Here is a 24,733-nt window from a genome sequence, read left to right on the forward strand (position 1 = left end):
TTTTGAAGAGATTTTTCTTACCTTTTCATTAGCTGCACCAGACTCTTCAAGCTGAAACTCTGTCTTCATTTTCACCCAAACGGTTTGCAAGCTTGTGATTGAGATTTTAAGTTCCTCTACATTTTTTGACTCTGCTTCATGTGATCTATTTCTTTCTTGTATTGCTCATTCAAGGAATAGGTCATTTTTCTAATATCCTCTATTTTTTTTATTGATGTCTTCTTTAGAAGCAGTTTTTGATTCTTTTACTGCAGAGTTTTTCAGATTGAGTTTCCTCCCTATGTCTCTGTAGTCGATTCTTTACTTCAGATGCTATGAGTTAAGAGAATTCTTTTTTTATTTCAGAGAAGAATTCCAGTCTGAGTTCCTCTATAACTTTCTGCTATTGCTTGTTTACCTTGACGCTATTAATTCATACATTTCAACTAAGCTAGTGTCCTCATCACTTGTTCTGGGTGGGCACTGGGTTTCCTCCATATGTTTCTGCATTTGATTCTTTACTGCAGATGTTATTAATTCAGGGATTTCTTTTTACATTTCCTATCTGAGTTCCTCTATACTTTTCTGCAATTTTTTCTTTATTTCTGAAGCTTTTGATTCTTTATTTTTAACTGTGTGATTCCCAATTTGTTCTGTGTTAGTGTCTTCTGCACTTGTTATGGGTGGGCCTGGGGTCTGAGATAGCATTTTGCTCTTTCTCATTGTCATTTTGTATAGCACTGTCTTCTGAGCTTTGTTGCAGAGCTTTGGTTCAGTTATAACCTTAGCACCTACTGAAATTCAGGTGCAGATCTACAAAGTTTGAATTTATCCAGCTCTACCTTGCTTGGGTCTGTCTCCTTTGCTCAGCTTTTTTCTGCTGCTGCCCTTGGGAGTGAACCTGTTGTGCCCCTCTGGCAAGATGTTCTGTCCTGGAATAGCTGGGTGGTTCTGTCCCCTACTCTGTCTGCAGGGACTGCAGCTGCAGAGTTTCACCACAGGCCTGTATGCCAGGCCTGAGCTGAGTCTGAAGGGGACAAGATGGAGTAGATGGGAGAGGAAGCTCTCCTACACACTCACCAGGCCTGGGCTAGCGCTGGATCTGGGGATCCCGAGAACATGGCAGAAGTTCTCATTCACTAGGCGGGAATGGGTGGGTCTATGGAATAGTGGGGGGAGGGGGTCCCAAGAGGGTGAAAGAGGGTCTCACCCATACTGTGCCTGGGCTTGGACCGGACCATTCCCACCAGCTCAGGGTAGCTGGAAGCTGTCCCACACACTTACCGGGCTTGGGCTAGGGTTGGATTTCTGGGTCCCGAGAGACAGGCAGAAGTTCTCACTAACTGGGCAGGAGTAGAGGTACTGCAGAGTGGTGGTGGGGGTTTCCAAGGAGCCCAAAGAGGGTCTCACCCATGCTGCACCTGGGCTTGGACTGGACCAGTCCCACAGGCATAGGGTAGCCAGAAGCTCTCCCACACACTCACTGGGCCTGGGCTAGGGCTGGATGTAGGAGTCCTGAGAACACAGCAGAAGTTCTCAAGGCAAGATATCTCTTGTAAAGATGGAAAATTCCCACCAATGCAGGCAAAAAATAAGACGAGAGCTAGAGAACAATTGAGACTCGTCTTCTTTAGGTAAAAATAGGCACTTGTCCCCTTTAAGTCTCACTTTATAGATGAGGATATGAATAACAGGAGAGAAAATGAAAACTAAGGAAGGGAGAAATCACTTAACTAAATATTGAAATTATGATACCAGTCATACCCCAAAGATGGAATCCCATGATTGAAGAAATGGCCCCTCAGTGTTTCAAATATGATCCTTGGCTGTGTAAGTCAAGATCACCTTTGTTTCACTTCCCAGACATGCAAATGTCTGCAGAGTTGCAATTGATTAATACATACTCTTGGAATGAAGCTCAAACTGGCCCCCTTCTTCTATGTAAGCTTTTAAAATTGTCTCTTGAATGGATTTCCCACAGGAGATTATAAAATGATAATACCAAGCTTTACCAAATAGTTCATTTACTCAGTCCAAACATAATTTATGATGAGGACTGTGGGCACCTGCCCATCAAAAAGGGAAGTATACCCACAGCAACTCTCTGAATTCCCTGCACAACTGTCAGCCTCCATTCCAGATGGAGGTGACTGATGAATGCACTGTCATGGATCCATCTTTAACTGGTACTCCAATCCTGTTCTTTACTAAGAACTCATTAATGTCAATTATAATCTTTGATTAAGCGTGTGCTTAACAAATGGACCTTATTGCAATTCTTCACTCCAGACATAAATTTACAACAAGAGGTTAGCATAATCAATACTCTGGATGGTGTATTGTCAGAAATAGGATTTGTCAGAATATCTAGCACAATGCAGCCAGTGGCATTCAATCTATCACAGCTGCCCACTAAAAATGAGCCAGGACCATCTTCTATAAATCTCTCCTTTGCTCAATCAGGAATAAGTCTGCAGGAAATAAGACTGGCTATTAAGAAAGATGCTGTTTAGAATGTTTCAAGAAATTTACCACTAGGAATTTGAACAAGAAAACAAAGTTTCCTTTGATCTTCTGTAGTTGTTACAACATCAATTCTGACTACCTGGTCAAAATAAGATGCAAAATCAATTTTTTCTAGTCTCATGAAAGTGAGCACAATAATTTGGGAATTATCCATACATTCTTCTAACTACTGAAAAGCCATTCCTTGGATCAAGTTAAAAAGCTGAAAAACTGTGTACTTGTACCACATTAACCTTATGGAACATTCTTTGTTGAATTGTTCTTCAAAGACTTTCATCAGAGGTTGCTACAAGAAATATAATTTTGAAAACCAATTTTGCTTCATTTTGGAAAGGAATCCTAGCAGGGTCAGACCTAAGGCTCAAATATACAAGTATATCAAGTAATAAAGCACTCTGCTATCAAGCTCTTTCTTGTTTTTAGTCCAAAAGATTCTCCTGGGAATAAATCTTAAACACGCTCACAGAGCTTTAATTTTGTACAGACATGTTGGGTTGACTGTAAGGCATGAACTAGATAAAATAGAACTCTGAAAGAATGGTTAAATGTGAGAATGAGACAGGTCATCATATGACAGGTGATGACTGGGGCTTGGGAAGACACTAGGAGAACCAGTAGACCAAAGATTTGTGCCACTAAGATGCCAGCTACACTGATCTCTCTGTCCTGCAAGGAAGCCACAAGAACAGGAAAGTATTGTGCAGAAAGTAAAGAAGGAGGATGATATGACAGCCACGAGGAAAAGAGGGTCCTGAGTTTTGTTTGGATTCAAGAGTGGATCAGTACCATCTCACAGGCAGCCTGCAAGTAATAGTGGAAGAGACCAGTTCTGTTATCAGTTGGGTGCTAAGCAGACTTAGAGTAAATCAACAGAGAAGAAAGTAAAAAGTAAGCATGAACATTACAGGCAGGAATGCAGCCAGCAGAGACTGACAGGTGCAGCCTCCAAGAGAGATACAAGAACAAGGAAAGTCCCAGGCACAGGAAGATGCCATAAGAACAATTATTTTAGTGTTCTGATCTGGGTCCCAGACTAGAGAGACCTACGATCCAGTTAGGTTGCATCCATGAAAAACAGCCACTGAGGCTATTGTCCATTTCCTCTTTCAGTATCCATTGCATAAAATGTTCTGAAAGACTACAAAATTCAGTGCCAAGCAAATGAAAAAAGGTTGATGCTTCTAACACCTATTCTTTCTGGCTATCAAGCTAGGCAATCCATCACATTTCCCTTCTTTATTTGGCTTTGAGGAAACCAATAATTCAGCTTCACATGGAATCATTATCATAATCTTAGTTGTTTGGATTAGCTTATCACCATGTCTGTAGTTCATGATTTCTTTTTATGATGCTCTTATATTAATGTTGTTCTATGTGCCTTTTTGTTTTAAAGGCTGGTGTGTAATTCAACACATAGGGTACACTTCCAGCGTGGTATTTATGGCACCCTACATTTCAGCAATACAGTCACATTGGTATCCTACTGCTGTGCCCTATGGACAGAATCAAGCAGATGATCTTATCCCAATCCCTTTGTCTATCCAAACACATTATTAAAAAAGATAATCCTCATAAGCTTTAGAACACTACTTGAATGTTAGAGTTTACTCTTATGAAAAATATTTGGAAAGTTCTTCCATTCTGAGTAGTCTCTTTTATGTTCCTGCCACAACATTTGATATTGATGTAATACCTAAGGAGGTTATTGTGTTGAAATTCTAAACCTGGTGTTTAAAAATGCAAATGTTTTCTGAGAAAAGTGGCATTAGAAATTATAACCATCCCTTAACCCTTTAACTCACAATCATATCTGGTTTAACCTCACTAAAATGCAGAGACAGAAAGAATGAAACATAGGAAAAGTATGTTTGGAGTTTGGAAAAGAGGGCAAAAGCAACACATAACATGACTGAAGACCTTTTGAATTTCTCCCAGGCAACTTATAAGGACTTTTTGCTGGCAGAAAATGAAAATCAGGGAAAAAGATGAGGGAGGCATAGAAAGGACACACTGATTCCTTTTACTAACAATCTTTTTTTCCTGGCTAGACCAGCCTACTTTGTGGGATGCATGTGAGGAGGAAGAAGCTGGAATGGGGAATACCAATTAGCCTGCTCCAGTAATCAAGTTGAGACTGACTAATTGTTTGTTTAGATAAGGCCTTCTCCCATAATTAGAGGCTGTGATAAATTTGCATCCTCAAATATACCTTAGCTAGCGTTTGCAATTGCATCTGGCGACAGAAGCAGCGGGAGGAAGGCAACCCTGGGCGGTGGGGAGAGCTACTGTGCTCCGTGGCAGCAGTGCCCAATTAGGCATCCATTGTCCAAAGAATGCCCTGGAGAGAATGTGCTGGAGCTGGGAGACAGGGGAGAGCACACGTGTGCCCTTGCTGAGAGGGAAAAGCAGTGACAAAGACGTGCTTTGGTTTACTCTGTTTGCAAAGCAGTACAAGGCACTGTCTAAATGAAGGCAGATAATATTCAGAATGAGTGACAGTAAAAACAATGAAAGAATAACACAATTTCCATGATACTTTCTGAGATGGTTACCTCCACTGCTACGTTCCTTTTTCTTTTAACTTTTTCCAAGTATTTTATTTAAAATGCCAACTTTTCAAAGCTCGTTAAAGTTAGCTAAACAATATACTATGCAGAGATCACTTTACTAGAAGAGGGAAATCTCAAAATCTTTCTACAGAGAATCTTTTTACTTTCTACAGAGAACCCACAGTTCAGTTTTATTCAGAATAAAAAAAACAGCAACTTTTGCTCAGACTAGAAGAAATACAGCCATTGGTTTGGAATCTGTAACTCCAACTACACATTTAATGAGGAAAATATTATGCTAATGCAATTATTTTGCTGCTGCATTTGCCTGTTGTTTGTCTAATATTAACATTTGTATGATCAGTGGAAAACTCTAAGGACATTCGCAAAAGTCAAAAACAGATCGAAATGGTTTTACTGAGGAGGAGGCAGCCCAGACATGCAGGGAGAACCAGCAGCTGCTGTGCCTCACATTGCCAGACTCAGCGGCATCGTCTGCTGATGCTGCTTCCCTTATAGCAGCCCCAAGGATCCAGATGTCAGACACAGATTTGGTCTCTGTTGAGACTGTATCATTTACTCATATAGTGCTGGTCAACTTTTTATCGCTGTAACTAATGCGAGATAAATGGACTTATGAATAGTAAAGGGTTATTTGGGCTCACTCACAGTTTGAAAGGTTTCAGTCCACATCTGATTAGCCTTGCTGCTCTGGGCCTGTGGAGGTACCGTACATTGTGGAAAAGAAGGCCCATCCACCCCATTGCAGAAAAACAGTGCTGGGAGGGAGAAAGGGACAGGGTCCTGCTCTCCCCCTTCAAAGCCACACCTCCAGTTATCAGCCGACCCCCACCCACTAGGGGCAACCTCTTAAATTCCCCACCACTTTTCAAGTGTCAAGGTGAGCACCACACCTTCCACACATAAGCCTCTGAGGATATTTAATCAAAAATATACATTTACATTCAATATTCTTTAAGGGGCAACTATTGTGCAAAAGGCCCAGAGAACTTTTCATTTTGATTAAATCTGCACTGGAGAGTAATTTCTAAAATGCCAGTCTAAGTCATCCAGTGCCCACCCTATCCTTAAAAACTTCCTCCCCTGTGCATCTGAAACGGGCCCTCCTGACTTGCCAGACTTGTGTCCCTGAAGCTTCCTCCTGAATCACACCTCATCTCTGAGCTCTCGTTTGCACTGCTGGCCTGCGTTCCATCTCTAGAACTCTAACTCAAACTGTCTTCCTGCTTCAAAAGCAGTTTCCCCATTCTCCTTCCGCCCGATTTCTGTCTGGAATATTTTAAGACACACCTCTGGTTTTATGATCATGGTATCTCCCCTGCTAGGTAAGTATACACTTCAGGTTTCAGATGAAATCTGTCTCCCAAGGAATTTCTCTGCATGTGTTAGATGAACTCGGGGCACCTTGTAAGCTCACATACAGTGCTCATCAGAGTCATGGCTAAGTAAATGCCCAGGTTATCATGTACTTAAGGCTTCCCCACCAGAACGGGTATTCTGCTAGAGGAGGGTCAAGACTGTCTCCACTGTGGCTTATCAGCTGCTAGAGTAGTGTTGCATGTACCTGAGGGACCTAAGATAATGTTAAATGAAGAAAGGAATGGAAACCAAACTGCACTCCCTCCTAGTCAAGACTGTGTTTAAACACTAATGCTTTTAAAACCTTTCATAAGAAAAATGAAAGGCTAGAGAAAGGAGAAGCTGGGGCATCAGATTATACTTAGGGTTCTCACATCTAGCCTCAAGTTTCAGCTCAAAAAAAAAAAAAAATGTGCAGCCTTCACTAACAGCCTTAGACAAGATTTTGTACTTTCTTTCCCAAAGCCACATTCCTCCATCTGTCACAGTCGTACTCAGTCCTGCCACGGTCACTTTCTTATCTGGCCCTCCAAAATACCTGAAAGTAAGATTTTGTTTTAGTTATTTTGTGTCCTTACAGCAAGAATCATAGCCCTGGCATATTAGATGAACTGAATAAATATTTTCCAAATGATTATATAAAGAAATAACAAGTGATGACAGGAAATGAAAAAAAAAAATCTGGCTTCTATATATCCAAGACCCAAGACCAAGCAAGACAAATGGAATCATGTAATTAATTTAGGCTTACTAAATACTTTTGAAACACTAAGATATGGGAATATTTACTCCAGTGGTAAGTAGTTAGCAAACAAACAAAACAGTTGAAAGGTACCCACAATTCAAGTGCTATGTTGGCTGTTACTATATGGACAACGCTTGACTTCCATAAAGCAGCACCCACGTAAGGGTGAAATGGAAGAGTCTGTTTCAAGTTTACAGCATAGCGCACTCTTCATCAGATTCTTTTTTGTTTAATTTAGGTATTTTTATCATAAGCTTAGAACACCAATATTCTTTTCTCCAACAGCAGTCAATTTGTTTTTTCAATAAACAAGGTTTTAATTCTTGACTATAGACAAACATATGGCCAGAACTAGAAAAGAACATTAAAAGTCTAAGCAAAGATATTTAATCAATCGTTGAGAGAATATACTTTATCCCAATCCTTGCATATTTGCCTAAGTAAAACTAAGAGTCCTTCTTAAAAATGAGGATAAAGATTTAAGAATTTACTTATATTGTGTGACTGCTACCCCAACAACATGCCTGGTTCGACACAAATTACCATTACACACAAGAACACTGAACACATTCTCTGGCCAACACTAATGGCCACTATCATTGTTACCATTTATAATATGTCTCCATATCAAAATTCTGGAGAATTTTGGTGACAGAATAACTGAACACCCCCCAAAATGTATTTAGCATCTAAATCAGGAAATTGTTGCTCCCAGTTTTTGACTTGCTGTGGTGGGCTTAGTGTGACATTTTCTTTATATTCACAGCAAAATCAAAGACCCTATAACAGCTACTGAAGGTACAGACATCCTAAATAAGTAAATTCTTAAATCTTACTACTAAATTTTAGGAGGATCTCTTAGTTTCCTTTAGGGAAATGAACAAGTATTGGGATAAATAATGTTCTCTCAGAGATCATTTAATTTTTTTTCCTTAGAATTTTAATGATTTTATAATCTATTTCAAATAGCACTATTAAAGCAGAGTGAAGAGAAATTTCTTAATAAGTATGGTAATAGAGTGCACATGTATCTTTACACCTACAATAGATTTGCCAAATTAATTAGTTCTGTTGTAGCAGTACCATAACTATAATCTGAATTATATTCTTTCATTTAAGCAAAGTTGTCTTCCAAATATTTGCCTTGAGGCAGACATTTGAATGTGTTGGTATTCTGAAAAGAGTCATGTTTACAGGATTCTGCTTGCTAATATTTCACCAGCACAGAATATTTTTATAGCTATAACATACCTATTCAAATTCTAATGAAACAAACTAGGAACATTTAAACTTCCAGTAGAATATTATTTGGAGAGAAAAACTCAATCTTGTTTGGCTGATTGTATGCTATTGCTACATTCACAAATGAATTAATCTTGCCTGCATAAAGCTTTACACACCAAATTCAGCTGCTTGGAAGATTAAACGACTTTGAAACAGATACCCAATAATGAAAAAGTCACTATTGCTTCAGAAGAGCTACTTCTGAGTCAGTGGGTTATCAGAACTGAATGAATGCTTGGTACAGATGCTAAATGTAAACAAAACTGGAATGGACACCATTTGGCCTGAAACAAATGCAGAATAAAGGATTATGTCAATGTCCAAATTGAAATGCTCTTCTCCAGTCCTTTTAAGTTTCTGGATTATGGCAAGAATTTGATTGTCTTATGTTTTTGTTTTTGTTTCTGTTGTCATGTAAGGGATACAGAATAGTTATTAGATTACAACTTTTTGTTTGTTTGTTTGCTTGTTTGTTTGAAGAGAGGGTCTCACTTTATAATTCAGACTCTCCTGGAACTCTCTTCAGCCCAGCCTGGCCTAGAACTTGTAGTGATCTAACTGCCTCAACCTCCCTAGTGCTGGGATTAACGATGTGTGCCACATGCCTGGTCGTGGGTTCCAATTTTTATCAAATTAATTTATGAGGCTCTAGCTACATCTTCCATAGCAGGATATGTACTCAAATAGATTGTCTATTTCTTTAATTAGCATAGCTTTAAATAACTTAGCTTTGCCTGCTTTGTTTTCTTATAGTACTTTCTCACACTCCCTTAGAATGAAAGCTGCCTGAGAGGAATAACTTTGTTTTACCTATTCTGAGTCCTTAACATCTAAAAGAGTGTCCTATATCAGGAGTAATCAATGAATATTTATGTTATTTTATTTTTTAAATGCCCAATAATGAAAATGAAGACAGAGCGCAGTGGATACAATGGCCTAGCTCCTCCAACAGAAAGATAGCAGAGAGGAAACAGGAACAGATTCTGGAGAACAGATTTAATCATTTCTGGTATTTACCCAAGATGGAAGTTTCATGGTATGTGCAAACAACATTTAATTTCACCAAAGATCTATATATATATATATATATATATATACAGTTGTTGTTTATTTGTTTGTTGTTCTTTGCACAGCTTGACCACTCTGAAACCCACTCAAGCTCCACATCCTACAAAAAGCATTTGTAAAACTTTCCAAGAGGGAAAATTTACCCAAGAACTTCTGTGGTAAATAAATGTAGGAAAAGAAATATGAAATTGTTTACTACAAAACGACTCCAAAAAGACTGCTGACTGACTGCTGCTGTCTTTCTGTAGACACCTGATTTAAAGTTTTACATGTACAAGTGACTTGCAGACTCACACACGGGAGAATGGAATGGCACTTACCAGAGCCTGGAGAGAGCATACTTGTGGGGAGATGTTGAAAGGACATCTCATTTAAACTGGAGGAGTGAGCTTTATGATAAATTACACAGAACATGGACTATCATAAATGATACTACAAAGTAAGTTTTAAAATTACTAAGAGTAGATTTGAAATGCTTTCACTACAAAATAAGATAAGAAGATGAAGCAATGGATTTGTTCACTGCTTTATGCAATTATCCCATAGCATAAACTTTATGAAAAATTAATAGTACTCCAGATATATAATATATTCAATTATATTTATCAATTAAAATAACTTTTTTAAATGAGCTTAATTTTTAGAGTGGTAATTTATGCAAGAAGCCACCTGTTCATTTATATATGTTTAAAGAGAAACTTCTGAAAGGGGAAGTTCAAACTGATTTTTATCTAAGAAGCTGCCACAAAGAGTGATCATTATTCTCAGGTTCATGGCAAAACAGTAAGAATGCATCAAAATAACCAGGGGCCAAATGGCACTGGATGAAAGTGTTTCATGGATGATTTTCTGATCTGGAAGAGGAAACAAACTGCAGACTACAAATAATAAGCTTCCCTCTGCCACCAATTGATGAAACAGGCTACACAAAATAAAATCTGAAGGATACAATAGATACTGAGAAAAGGGGATGAACTGTTTAAAAAGGAAGGAATTACTGAGATGAGAAGGACAGCGGGGTGGGGGAGAGATATATCTATGTATGTAAGCAGGAGGGTTTGGACAACTGTACTGTGGTAAGGAGAAGCTACTGCTTAATATATATGTTTATTGGTCTTTTTTCAATTCCTTTTCCTTCTTTTCTCTTGTTAATTTCTTATATATTTTTTCTTTCTCCTAATTTTGTATGCATGTATCTGGTAATATGAACAACTAATTTTAAGACAACACTATGAGATACAACAAATACTGCAAATTCATATTATTTTGTTTAGTGAAATTCTCTATCATTTACAATTATTTTTCTGCTTTAGTAGTATTTCTTACTCTTTTTTTAAAAAAAATGAGAACCTCTTTAAAAATCATAGGAACAAGATGGTCTTTCCAAACCTTTCTAGGATTGCTTTTCAGGAATACATAAAAATCTGTGGGACAGAGATGATTTTACTAAGTGTCCCAGTTCTCCAGAACACACAAAAGATTAAAAATAATGCTGACAAAGTGGAAAATGAGCGAGTTCTCAGATGAATATAAATGGTATAAAAAAGTCTTTCTGAATATCTGACAAAATGAGTCACATTTTATAAATATCAGTTATTTCTGAAATATCTATATATTTGGTTTATCTCTCCCCTTCTATACACCTATGCAGGAATCACTAAATCAACTTAAGTAGGTATATTGGAACAGGATAGGAGGCAGAGGATTTTGTGAAATCTGAGGAAGGCATATGTTTCACAGGTAATAGATGGTTTTGTGAAATTTCTGTCCACAAGTTCTGTGAGTATTAATGCCTGTTTCCAAGGAGTAATGTGGGCATAAGCAAGCTGAGCAGTCCCCTAGGACACTAATAGCCCTGCATTCACATCTGTAACTCTAATTTGCATGCATGTTTATGCCTTTTAAATAAGGCTGACTTTTTCCCACAGAAGTTTCTGATATTTAGAGAAATATTAGTACACTAAGGAAAAAAATAGGAATTTGAATTACGACTTGGCTGCCAAATAAAATTTTTCGACACCTTTCCCCCAAATAAGATAATAGCAGTCCAGAAGGAACAGGAGAAATTCAATTAATCAGGAATTATGGAGAGGGCTTCACTTCAGACAGTAGAACTCCCTCTTGGAATCACATCAAGTGATGTAAAAGATATGTGATATATCATTACAATTTTTCACTTATCTTTAGTCCGTGTAGTGCTTTGATTACTGCTCCATCTTGATTATCCCTACTGACATTATCTACATTCTTATAAACCGAGCATGTCCTCTGTGCACCTCTGTAAGCAGCACTCATGATTAGAGCTACTGATCTTGACTCCTGTCTCCTCAAACAAAGAAAGACCTGTTTGTGACACAGGATGAGAAATACTCAAAGAGGCTTCATTTTATTTTGCACAGAAATAGAAAAGAATAATACTGATATTACTTGCTCGGTTGAGATATTTTTTCTGACTTAGCAGGTTAGCTTGTAGTTATGGAACTAAAAGGCTTAAGAAGGGAGCCACTCTTTAGGCAGGGCTGGTGGCTGACCTGTGCTTGCAGTTCCAGTATTTTGGGAGGTTGAGACAAAAAGACTGAAGCCAGCTTGGGGTCAGTATGACATGCTTTTGTTCCAACAGTCAAAACTTAATTGATACACAATTGCCCACAACCCATAGTTTATACTGCAGTACACCTGCTAAGAATTTGAACAAACATCTAATGACATGTGAGCACGCCCATAGTCTCATACACAATATGCTCATTTGGTCCACTTGTTCACTCTGTTTTCCCCCCATTCTTTAGTGTGGCAGCCACTGATACTTTCATTGTACTCATAGATATTCCTTTTGCTTAATGTCATATGACTGAATGTGTGAAAGAAGACTTTGCAGGTAGGCTTTTTTTCACTTAGTAATACTTCTTTCTTTCTTTCTTTCTCTCTCTCTCTCTCTCTCTCTCTCTCTCTCTTTTTTTTTGTGTGGAACCAGGGATTGAACTCATGCCCTTGCGCTTGCCAGGGAAGTGCTTATTCCACTGAGCCATCTTCCCAGCCCCTCTTTCTTTCTGTCTTTCTTTCTTTCTGTCTGTCTTTCTTTCTTTCTTTCTGTCTTTCTTTCTTTCTTGTTTCACTTTTTTTTCTGAACTGGGGATTGAACTCATGCCCTTGCACTTGCCAGGGAAGTGCTAATTCTATTGAGCCATCTCCCCAGCCCCTATATTTCTTTTCTTAATAGTTTATTTCTTGATTTCTTTTCTTCATAATTCATTTTATGAATTTCTTTTCATTACTTGATAGTTCATTCCCTTTTTAGTACTGAATAATATTCCATTGTCCAAATGTACTAGTTTATCATGAAAAAAACTTGTTTGATTCCAAGTTTTAGCAATCATGAATACAGATGGTCTAACCACCTATTTAGAAATGATTATCCAAGTAGTGTATTTTTAATATCCTTTGTATAAGTGCTAAGGAGAGTGATTGATGGCTCAAAAGGTAAGATTACATCTAATTTTTTAAGAGACTTCTCAGTGTTTTCCAAAGTGGCTATACAAGTTTATATGCTCATCAGTAATTAATACAATGAGTTCCTATCACTCAGCATTCTCAGTAGCACTTAAGGTGTCCATGGTGTCTGAAATTTCATTATTTAGTTACTTGTTTAAATATTTATTGCCTGTCTCCATAAGCTGTAATGTAAGTTTTTTGAGTGTAATAACTCTGTCTTCCTTGTCCAAAGCTGTGACTTTAACACTAGTACAAAGACTAGAATGTATATGATAATAAATATTAAACGATTGAATTTTTAATGGAATGGACAAAGTAGAAAAATTTCAGATTCCAAGATCACATACCCACTATAATAGTTGCCTAAAGAAATAAAGAAGGAGAATTTTTTATAATGACCCACTGGAAATTATGGTTCCCAGAGGAGTAGTATTTAGTAGGTCTGACTCTTTTACAGTTAACAACCACAACTCTGGGCAAATTACTTTTCAAAACAACAAAAACATAAAGGTATAGAGAGGGATCAAACACAAACAATGACTGAAAAATGTTTCAACCCTTGAAAGCCTGGTGGGCCAGGGAGATAGCTCAGTGACACAAGTGTCTCCTAGCAAGTGCAAGGTCCCAAGTTTGATCTCTGGTAGCACAAAAAAGAAAAAGAAAAAGAAAGAAAGAAGGAAAGAAAGAAAGCCAGCCAGCCTAGAGCCAAGAAAAGTGAGTGCATATTTATATGTGCCATTCTCACTTGAGACATACCAAACTCAAGCAGAAAGAAGCAGTCTTTCTGAATTGAGGTGTCGAAGAAAATTCCTCAATGGCAGAGAGGCTTAAAAATAATGAGGGAAATCTTGGAAAGGCAAGTGCTACAGAGGTAAGAAGCCCCAAATCCGCACATACACTTTTCTCTGATCCTTAACCAATATCTGTATGTGTATTTTGAGAAATACAACAAGTGGAAAGAAATACCTGGAAGCTTGAAAATACTGGGAGATAGTTCAGTTGCTCTATACCATATGGGAGTGGAAGTTCAGTGCCAACAAATTAAAAAGCTGTGGTATGTGAAACATCAGAGGTTTCCATTGAAATCTCAAAGGGACATGCTTCAGAAGGAAAATCTGTGACAAAACCAAGAGATTTTTCTTAGGGCAAAACAAAACAGACAACTCCATAAAGAGGAAAATAAAGATGTCAAGACTGAAGATGATCGGCCTTCTATGTATGATGAAAATCAACAGAATAGGACAAAACATATTAACTCTGTAAAGCGCAATCCAGAGGGCACATTCCAACGCAGGAAGAAAAACCTCAGACACTGGAATGCAAAGTCAAGAGAATAATCCAGGGAAATAGACGCTGACATTACTCAGAGACAAAGAGAAAAATAGCTTTGATGTATTGAATAACTTTAAAGAGATGTAGTCATGTTGTAAATAAAAGGATAGATTAGGAATCTTAGGGGACAAATAGAAACTTTAAAGAAAAAAGTAGTAATTAAATTTATTTACTGTATCAAAAATTTAAAGTCATTAAACAAAACAACATATTGAAGTTAACAAGAGAAATGATAGTTAAAGACATATTCATAAAAATGATCCAATCTGAAAAATAGATAGTAACTGATTGAAAAATAATTAACATGTCTTCAGTAAACATTATGAATAATGTCAAGCAGTCTCACATACATATATATGAAGTTTCAAAACAAGATAAGATGAAAATAGAACATAAAATTAAAATAAGATAGGAAAAAGATGATCAGTTACTAGCCAAAGGTTCCAAAAATTGGTGTAGATTTTTTTAAAAATTAGCAAAAGGCAATTATTTCATATTCAATTTTCTGGAAAAGACAAAATAATCTTAGAAAAACCCAGAGAAAAATCATATATTATATCCAAGATACCAATAAATATGACAGCAATTTTTCAGCTGAAATAAAAATTCAATTATTTTTAAAGTGATACTGTACTTACTATATAAATTTTCAGACAGAAAATACACTGAGGGGCAGGGATGTAGCTTAGTGGCACAGTACCTGCCTGCAAGCACAAAGACCTAAGTTCAATTCCTAGCACCAGAAAATTAAAAAAAAATTGACAAAATGCAATGTTCATTCCAATGCCAGGAATAAAATGAAATAAAAAAAATAAAAAAACCCAGAAAACTACAGGAAAAAAATTGCACTCTAATAAAGAATGCCAATGAAAAACTTATGGTGAGCATGATATTTATGGTGACTATTCCCCTCTTCAGATTTAGCAAAGCAGAAATGTTTAGCCTCACTATTATAATCAACATTATATTGAAAAATATAGGCATTACTAAGAACAACCAGAAGAAATCAATAGGATGAAAATGAGCTGCATCCATTTAAGTGTGATAAATTTGTGCAAATAGAAAATTGTAAGAAAACTACAAATGACTAGAACTAATATGTGAATTAAGCATGTTTCTTGAAACAAGATTGATATAAAAGCTGAATTTTATTTTTGCATACTAAATAGTAAATTTAAAATCCACTGAAAATACCACAAAAAACTGAAATATTTACCTTGAAATTTAGCAAAACTATGGCAAGGATCTATATTAAAACTTCTAAATACTACTGAAAACATTGTAAAAGATGTTTTTAAAAATAAGAAGTGTACCAAATTCATGGGTTGAGAAACTTAGCATTATTTGTTCCCCTAAATTGATCTGCAAGCTCAATCAGGGCTGATCAAATCCCTAAAAGTATTTTTTAATTGACACTGATATTAAAACAAGTGAGAAAGAAAAAAAGGGTATTAGAAAGAGAAACAACTGCTATCTTGCATTTTCCAGACCTAGCATCAATTTACAGCTGTTAAGATAGTAGTATTATCAAAATAATATCTTACTTTCTGTGCTGAGCTGGCCACCAAGGTGGAGAATGTTGGCACACACCTGTAATCCCAGCTCCAGGAAGGCTGGGACAGGAGGATCACTACAAATTCAAGCTGCATAGTGAGACTCTGTACCAAATAAACAAACAAATAAAAGATTATTTAAAATATTAAAAAATAAAAAGCACAAAATGATATCCTAAAATACAGTTCCCCAAACAGTGGAAATAAATCCATATATAAACTATAATCAAAAGATTTTTTTTGTCAGTGAAGCTAAAGCATTACAATAAGGAAAAGGAAATCTTTTCAGCAAAGTTATGAAACAATCAAATGTTAAATATGGGGGAAGAGGGCAGTGCCTGTCTCACAATGAACACAAAACAATTTGAGATAGACTGTGGGCCCACAGATAAAAGTTAAGAGTATAAAATTTTTAGAAGAAAATATGGAAAAATACAAGTCATAATATAAAAATATAGTCCAATTTAAAGCTTCTAACTCACTTCTTCAAAGATGTTTAAATGATCAGAATCTCCATAGGAAGATGCTCAAGATTGTTAGCCTTTCAATAAATGAAAATGTCAATCACATTTTATACTCAAAAACGATTGCACTTGGTGAGACTGACAGCACCAGATGGGAGTGAAAGTATAAAGTTGGCCTTTAATACCCTGCTAGAGAGAATGTAAAATTGAACATCAGCTCACCAGCTTCTCCCAGAGGTATTTGTCTAACATAAATATGAAAGCATGACTCCAAAAAGAGTATCATACTAGCATTCAAAGTTACTTTATTCAGAATGTCCTACACTGAAAGCAAGGTAAATGTTCAGAATGGGCACCAACTTTTGGTACATGAATATTATAAAATCATTTCCTAACAGTAAAAATAAATGATGTACAAATACACTAAACAATATGAATGAATCTTCATAACATATGTTGAACCAGAAAAGACAGCAGAAGAGATTTCATATTATATCATTGCATTTACATAAAATATAAGAACAGGTAAAGTAACCTGTAGTATTAGAAATCAGAAGAGCAGTTTCCAGTAAGTACAGTGCAGGAGAATTTTGGAGACAAAGAAAGAGGAATGCTTTCCATTTTCACCTGGATGATGATTGTAACAGTTATAGATTTATCAAAACTTATTAATTATACACTTAAGGTCTGTGCCACATATTACCTGTAAATTTCATTTCAGTAAAAGCATTTTAATAATTGAAATCTATCATTTTTAAAGTTAGACTTGGAAACACTAGGTTTATCCAAATTGCACAGGTTCATTATTAAGACTTCGCAGAAGCTTTAAAAAGACAAACACCCATTGTTATGTGTCTGTGGAGGAACATAGTCTCTGTCATTGTCTTGAGTTATTTGTCTGTAGATTCTTTTCTTTTTCCAGAGCACTGGTGCTCTGCAGAAAAGCCATTGGAAACACTGTCCTAATGGCATCTTCCATCAGAGCTGATAGTTGCCTGGGCAACACTGTAGGGAGGAAAATGCAAAGTGACCAGCCTGTCTGATAGGATCTAGTTTGGAAACCAATTCAACTTTAGTAGTGAGAAATCTTAGCCATCAAATTTTTGCAACTCATACATTTTTTATTCCTGTAACACATGGTTGTAAATAATGTAGAACTGTTTCCTCTTTTACCAAGAACTCTTGGCCTGTATGTGCAGATAGCACCAGAGAATGACTACATTTTTACATTTTCATTGACAAAAATTCTGGTTGTGCTCCAGAAGTGAGAGTTTAATATTGAGGCACAAATGATTTTGTGTCTTTTCAAGCCCCTACTCAAACACTCCCTTCATGAATCCTTCATAAAGGCTTTTTAGGTATTCTGTAAACTCAAATCATCTTTCCTGTCTCTGAACATCTCTATCCTCTGTAGTCATTATTTTCCCTCTTTCACTAGCATTATTTGTATATTCTACTAGAGGACAGAAATTTTACCTTCATAATCTTTCAGTTGCACAAACAACTCATAGAAAAATTCCTCCTAGTTGTGGAGGTGTGTATAATCATTTTAACAAATGAGCTTCAATCTCGCTTCAACATGTTCCAGAGAATTACTTATTCTACATTACTAGATTACACTAACCCTCTTGGAGTAGCCCAAAGAAAGTTGAATGTCTATTTTGTTGTTGTCAGTGAACTCAGGAATCCATTTTATTTGGAGTGATAAGCTGGCTGGCATTTTAAAAGATATACCTTGACAATTTGTGGCACATTGAAAAATGTTTCACATAAATTAATGATCAATAAATTCATATTTTCATAAAATGTACCTTGTGATTAATCCTCAGTAATGTAACTAATCATTTACTAAATGGTGCAATTTGTCATATCAACAAAGCTGCACAGATATGACTTAAATGTTTTCATTATGCAAAAAGAAAGCCACAAACGCCTGTAAATTCCTGTTTAAGGGCATTTGTTCAGTGAATGTAGTTTCACAGTTATTTGGATAACTGAAATGGTAAATGTGTAAAAGAGAGGATAGCAAGGGTAAAAAATTGCTTTTCAGCTACATTCAGACTATGAAAGATGGAACAGGCTACCACTTCCATTTAATAGTTGTAAGATGTGTAGTGGGAAGAAGTGATGAGGCTGCATCCTAGCACTGAAAAAGGAAGCATCTAAAATCCATATTATCTGACATATGGTCACAGAATATTCAAACTAGTTCACATTCTCATCTTTTGTGAAAAACTCTTATTTATGAACCAACAAATAAGTGAATAGTCTAGGTGTTTAAAAACTGAAGATATTTTAGTTACAAATACAAAATCTTTCCCACATGTTGCTATTAGTTATCTGGATGCTGGTTAAAAGATAATCTCATATTAAAGATTTAAATGTGGCAAAATACCTTCTAATTAATAACACAATGAGAAATCTTTATTTGATGTGCAGATAACATAAAATTCTAAAAAGTTAATAAAATCAGAAAAATGGTTGAAGAAATTATTGATGAGGATGAGAGGAACATTACCTAATATTTGACAGAATTTATCACTTTTCAGTAACTACAGGAGCTAGAGCCAGTAAAATTGGATGAAAGTAAAACTATTCATCCTGTGGGACTTGTCCGGTCCAAACCCAGGCATGTAGAGTGAGTGAGACCCTCTTCTGCACCCTTCAGACCACACCACCACTAAGCAGCCCCAACACCCACCCATTCAATGAGATATTTGCCACATTCTCAGGACCCCAAGATACAGCCTTAGCTCAGGAACGGTGAGTGTGTGGGAGAGCTTCCCCTTTCCCCCCTACTCCATCTTGTCCCCTTCAACTCAGCTCAGGCCTGGCATGCAGGCCTGGGGTGAAACTCTGCAGCTGAAGTCCCTACAGAAAGAGTAGGGGACAGAACCATCCAGCTAGTCCAGGACAAAATATCTTGCCAGAGGTGCACAACAGGTTCACCCCCAAGGGCTGCAGCAGGAAGGAGCTGAGCACAGCAGCCAGACCCAAGCCAGGCACAAGGGAAAAACTCAAACTTTGTACATCTGCACCTGAATTTCAGTAGGTGCTAAGGTTATAACTGCACCAAAGCTCTACAACAAAGCACAGAAGACAGTGCTATACAAAATGACAACATGAAGGACGAAAATGCAATCTCAGACCACAAGCCCACCCATAACAAGTGCAGAAGACACTAGCATAGAGCAAACTGGGAATCACACAGCTGAAATCAATGAATCAAGATCTTTGGAAATAAAGAAACAACTGCAGAAAGGTATAGAAGAACTCAGATCAGAAATAAAAAAGAAATCTCTGAATTAACAACATCTGAAGTAAAGAATCAAATGCAGAAACATATGGAGTAAATCCAATGCCCACCCAGAACAAGCGAAGAGGACTCTAGGTCAGCTGAAATGTATGAATTAATAGCAAGGGAATAAATTTCTGAAATAAAAAAAGAATTCCCAGTACTCATAGCATCAGAAGTAAAGAATCAAATACAGAAATATATGGAGGAAAACAAATCTGAAAAAAAAACAATAAAAGAATCAATAACTGCTTCTAAAGAAGACATTGATTAAAAAAATAGAGATTAGAAAAATGATGTATTCCTTGAAAGAGCAATACAGGAAAGAAATAGATCACATGAAGCAAAGTAAAGAGATATAGAGGAATTTAAAATCTCAATTACAGGATTGCAGAACTGTTTGAGTGAAAGTGAAGACAGAATTTCAGATCTTGAAGACGCTGGTGCAGCTAGTAAAAAGGTAAGAAAAGATCTCTTAAAAACAACTAGGATGCAGGAAAAAATAATTCAGCACTTGCAAGATGATGCAAAGATGAACATGAGACTAATAGGTATCAATGAGAAAGAAGAAGTCAAAGCAAATAACATTTTTTAAAAATGGGCAGAAGTAATAGCAGAAAACTTCCCAAATATGAGGAAACAATCTGACATCCAGGTAACCAAAGCATACAGATCTCCAAGTAATACCAACCCAATTAAAAACACACCGAGACATATAATAGTCAAGATCCCAGAAACCCAGCACAATAATAATATACTGAGAGCCACTAGAGAAAATAGGCAGATCATATTCAGAGGAAAACCCATAAGAATTATGGCTAACATCTCTTCACAAACCATGAAGGCAAGAAGAGCATGGGCAGAGTACTTCAAGTCCCCTATGAAAACAAATTCCAGCCCAGACTACTATACCCTGCAAAACTGTCTTTCAAGTTTGATGGAGAAGTGAAATACTTCCATAACAAAGAACAACTAAAGAATTTCACAATGACAAAGCCAACCCTGTACAGGCTCCTGAAAGGTGTTCTAGAGAGAAAACAAAATATTCAGAACTCCAAGAATGAGATCAGAAACAACCAACTAAATAGGGAAAACAATTAAGCACAGGAGAAAAAGGAGTAAATGACAACAGGTAAATAATATGTCAATCATAAGTCAATACATCTAAATTCTAACCATCAATGTAAGTGGACTCAATTCACCAATTAAGAGAAATAGACTGACAGAGTGGGTTAAGAAAGAAAATCCAACAATATGCTGTATACAAGAAACACATTTAACTCATAAAGACATACATAGGCTGAAAGTCAAAGGATGGAAAATAATACCACATGCCCCAAGCACCTCAGAAAAAAGCAGGGGTAGCAATCCTGTTCTCAGACAGTCTCAACTTCAAAACAAGAATGATCAAGTGAAATAAAGAAGGCCACTATATACTGGTTAGGGGAACAATTTAAGAAGAAGAGGTAGCACTCAAAAATATGTATGCACCAAACATGGGAGAACCCAACTATATAATGGAAATCTTAATGGACATGAAAAATCTAATATTCAATACCACAGTCTTAACAGGAGACCTTAACACCCCCTTATCCCCAAAAGATAGGTCAACCAGACAAAAACTTAGCAAGGAAATAAGATAACTGAACCAAAGCTTGAAACAAATGGACTTGGTGGACATATACAGAGTGTTCCACCCAAACACAGCTGAATACACATTTTTCTCAGCTGCACATGGGTCATTTTCTAAAATAGACCACATACTGGTCCATAGGTCATACTTAAGTATATGCAAGAAAACAGAAATTATCCCATGCATATTATCTGACCACAGTGCAATGAAACTGGAAATAAATGACCAAAAAAAAAAAAAAACCCTAAATACATGGAAATTAAATGACACCCTAATCAGCAACCAATGGGTCACAGATAAAATTAAACAAGAAATTCAACAATATCTACAATTCATTGAAATCAGAAGCACAACTTATTGGAATTTAGGGGATATGATGAAAGCAGTTCTCAGAGGGAAATTCATAGCTGTGAACTCACACAGTAGGAAAACAGAACAGGAACAAATGAACACCCTAATGCTGCACCTTCAACAACTAGAAAAGGAAGACCAAACCAAAACCAGAACCCAAAGATGGAAAGAAATCATAAAGATTAGAGCAGAAATTAATTCAATTGAGACAAAGAAAACAGTTCAAGGGGTTAACGAATCAAAAAATTGGTTGTTTGAAAGAATAAATAAAATCAATAAGCCCCTAGCTAACCTCATAAAAAAGAGGAAAGAAAAAATTCAAATACAAGACATAAGGAAGGAAAAGGTTGCAATCACTATACATGCTGTGGAAATTGAGAAGATTTTCAATAGCTACTTTAAGAATCTTTATATTCACAGAAAAGAAGACACAGAAGAAATGGACAGATTTCTAGAAAGGTACAAATTACCAATACTGAATCAACAAGGTATAACTACTCTCAATAGCCCAATAACAGTCAATGAAATACGAAATGTATTAAAAACCTACCAACAAAGAAAAATCCAGGTACTGATGGATTCACAGCTGAATGCTACAAGAAATTTACAGAAAATATAGTCCCCAAACTGCTCAAACTCTTCAATGAAATTGAAAAGGAAGCAATCCTCCCAAAATCATTCCTGGAGGCAAATATTATACTGATACCAAAACCAGGGAAAGACACAACTAAAAAAGAGAACTACAGGCCAATTGCCCCCATGAACATAGATGCAAATATTCTCAATAAAATCCTAGCAAATAGAATACAGCAAATCATCAAGAAGATTGTACACCATGACCAGGTAGGATATATCCCAGGGATAAAAGGATGCTTCAATATTTAAATATCTACAAATGTAATACACTATGTGAATAGAATGAAAAATAAAAACCACATGATCATCTAAATTGATGTAGAAAAGGCTTTTTTGTTATTTATTTATTTATTTATTTATTTATTTATTTATTTATTTGGAACCAGGGATTGAACGCAGGCCCTTGCTCTTGCCAGGGAAGCGCTTATTCTACTGAGCCATCTCCCTGCCCCAGAAAATGCTTTTGACAAAGTCCAACACTCATTCATGTTCAAAGTCTTACAGAAATTTGCAATAGAAGTCCCCTACTTCAATCTGATAAAAGCCATTTATGGAAACCCAATGGCTAACATAATTCTAAATAGGGAAAATCTGAAATCTTTTACTCTTAGATCTGGTACTAGATAAGGATGTCCTCTACACCACTCCAATTCAATATAGTTCGGGAATCATTAGCTAGAATTTGGACAAAAGAAATAAATAAAAGGAATAAGAATAGGTAAAGAAGAAGTTAAATTATCATTATTTGCAGATGACATGATACCTTTCTTGGAAGACCAAAAAACTCCACCAAGAAGCTACTAGAATTAATACAAAAATTCAGTACCATAGCAGGATACAAAGTCAGTACCCAAAAGTCAATAGCATTCCTATACACAGATAACAAATACACTGAGAGGGAAATTAGAAAAAAAATACCTTTTACAATAGCACCAAGGAAAATGAAATACCTTGGAATTAATCTAACTAAAGAAGTCAAAGATCTTTTCATGGAAAATCACAGTACTCTGAAAAAAGAGATCCTAGTAGATTTCAGAAAATAGAAAGATATTGCATGCTCCTGGATAGGAAGAACCAACTTTGTGAAGAAGGCCATACTCCCAAAATTGTTCTACAGATGTAATGCAATCCCTATCAAACTACCCCCAACATACCTCGCAGACCTACAGAAAGTGTTCCTAAAATTTATTTGGAACCAGAAAAGACCTAGAATAGTAAAGGCAATACTGGGCAGCAAAGACAAGGCAGGAAGCATTACAATTACTGATTTGAAATTATACTACAAGGCTACTGTGATAAAATCAGCATGGTACTGGCGATGAAATAGACCTAAGGATCAATGGAATAGATTAGAAGATGCAGAGGCCTCTACCAACACACTCAGCGACCTTATTTTTGAAAAAGGGGCCAAACATGCTCACTGGAAGAAAGATGGCCTCTTTAACAAATGGTGCTAGAAAAACTGGCTCTCTACATGCCGAAAACTAAAACTTGTCTCAGGTCTATCACCATGCACTAAGCTAAAGTCAAAATTGATTAAAGATCTAACATTAAAACAGAAACAATCTCCTGAAAGAGAAAGTAGGAGGAACTCTTGAAGACATTATAGTAGGCAAAGAGTTCATGAACAAAAATCAAATTGCACGGGCAACACTTAAAAGAATTAACAACTGAGACCAACACTTATTGAGAAGTTTTTGTATATCAAAAGAAATTGCCAACAAAGTGAAAAGACAACTCACAGCCTTGTAAAAATCTTGACCATCAAGTACTCAGACAAAGGTCTTCTCTCTAGAATTTATACAGAACTAAAAAAACACTAGGTCCCCAAAACTGAAAGACGCAGTCCAGAAATGGGCATAGGAGACAAACACACGTCTCAGAGGATGAATTTTAAGAAGCGAATAAAGATATGATAAAATGTTCCATATCACTATCTGTGAAATGCAAATTAAAACAACATTGAAATATCACCTCACCCCTGAAAAGATGGCTCTCATAAAGAAATAAACCAACAACAAATATTGGAGAGGCTGTGGGGAAAAAGGAACCCTTCTCTACTGCTGGTGGGAATGTAGACTGGTACAACCATTATGGAAATCAGTGTGGAGGCTCCTTAGAAAGCTAGGAGTGGATATCCTATTCAAACCAACTATTTTCCCGGAGAATCTGAAAACATCATATCATAGTGATATATGTGTACCTATGTTTATATCAGCAAAATTTGTGATAGCCAAATCTTGGAAACAACCAAGATGCCCATCACCTGAGGACTGGATGAAAATGATGTGGTACTTTTATTTATACACTGGAGTTACTCAGCTATAAAGAATGATAAACTCGAAGCCTTTATATTGAAGTGGATGCCACTTGAACATATACTCATAAGTGAAACAAACCAGACACACATGTGTATCATATAGTCTCCCTTTTATAAGAACTCAAAAGA

Source organism: Octodon degus, unplaced genomic scaffold, assembly GCF_000260255.1.
Source record: "Octodon degus isolate 3935 unplaced genomic scaffold, OctDeg1.0 scaffold00040, whole genome shotgun sequence".
NCBI classification, from domain to species: domain Eukaryota; kingdom Metazoa; phylum Chordata; class Mammalia; order Rodentia; family Octodontidae; genus Octodon; species Octodon degus.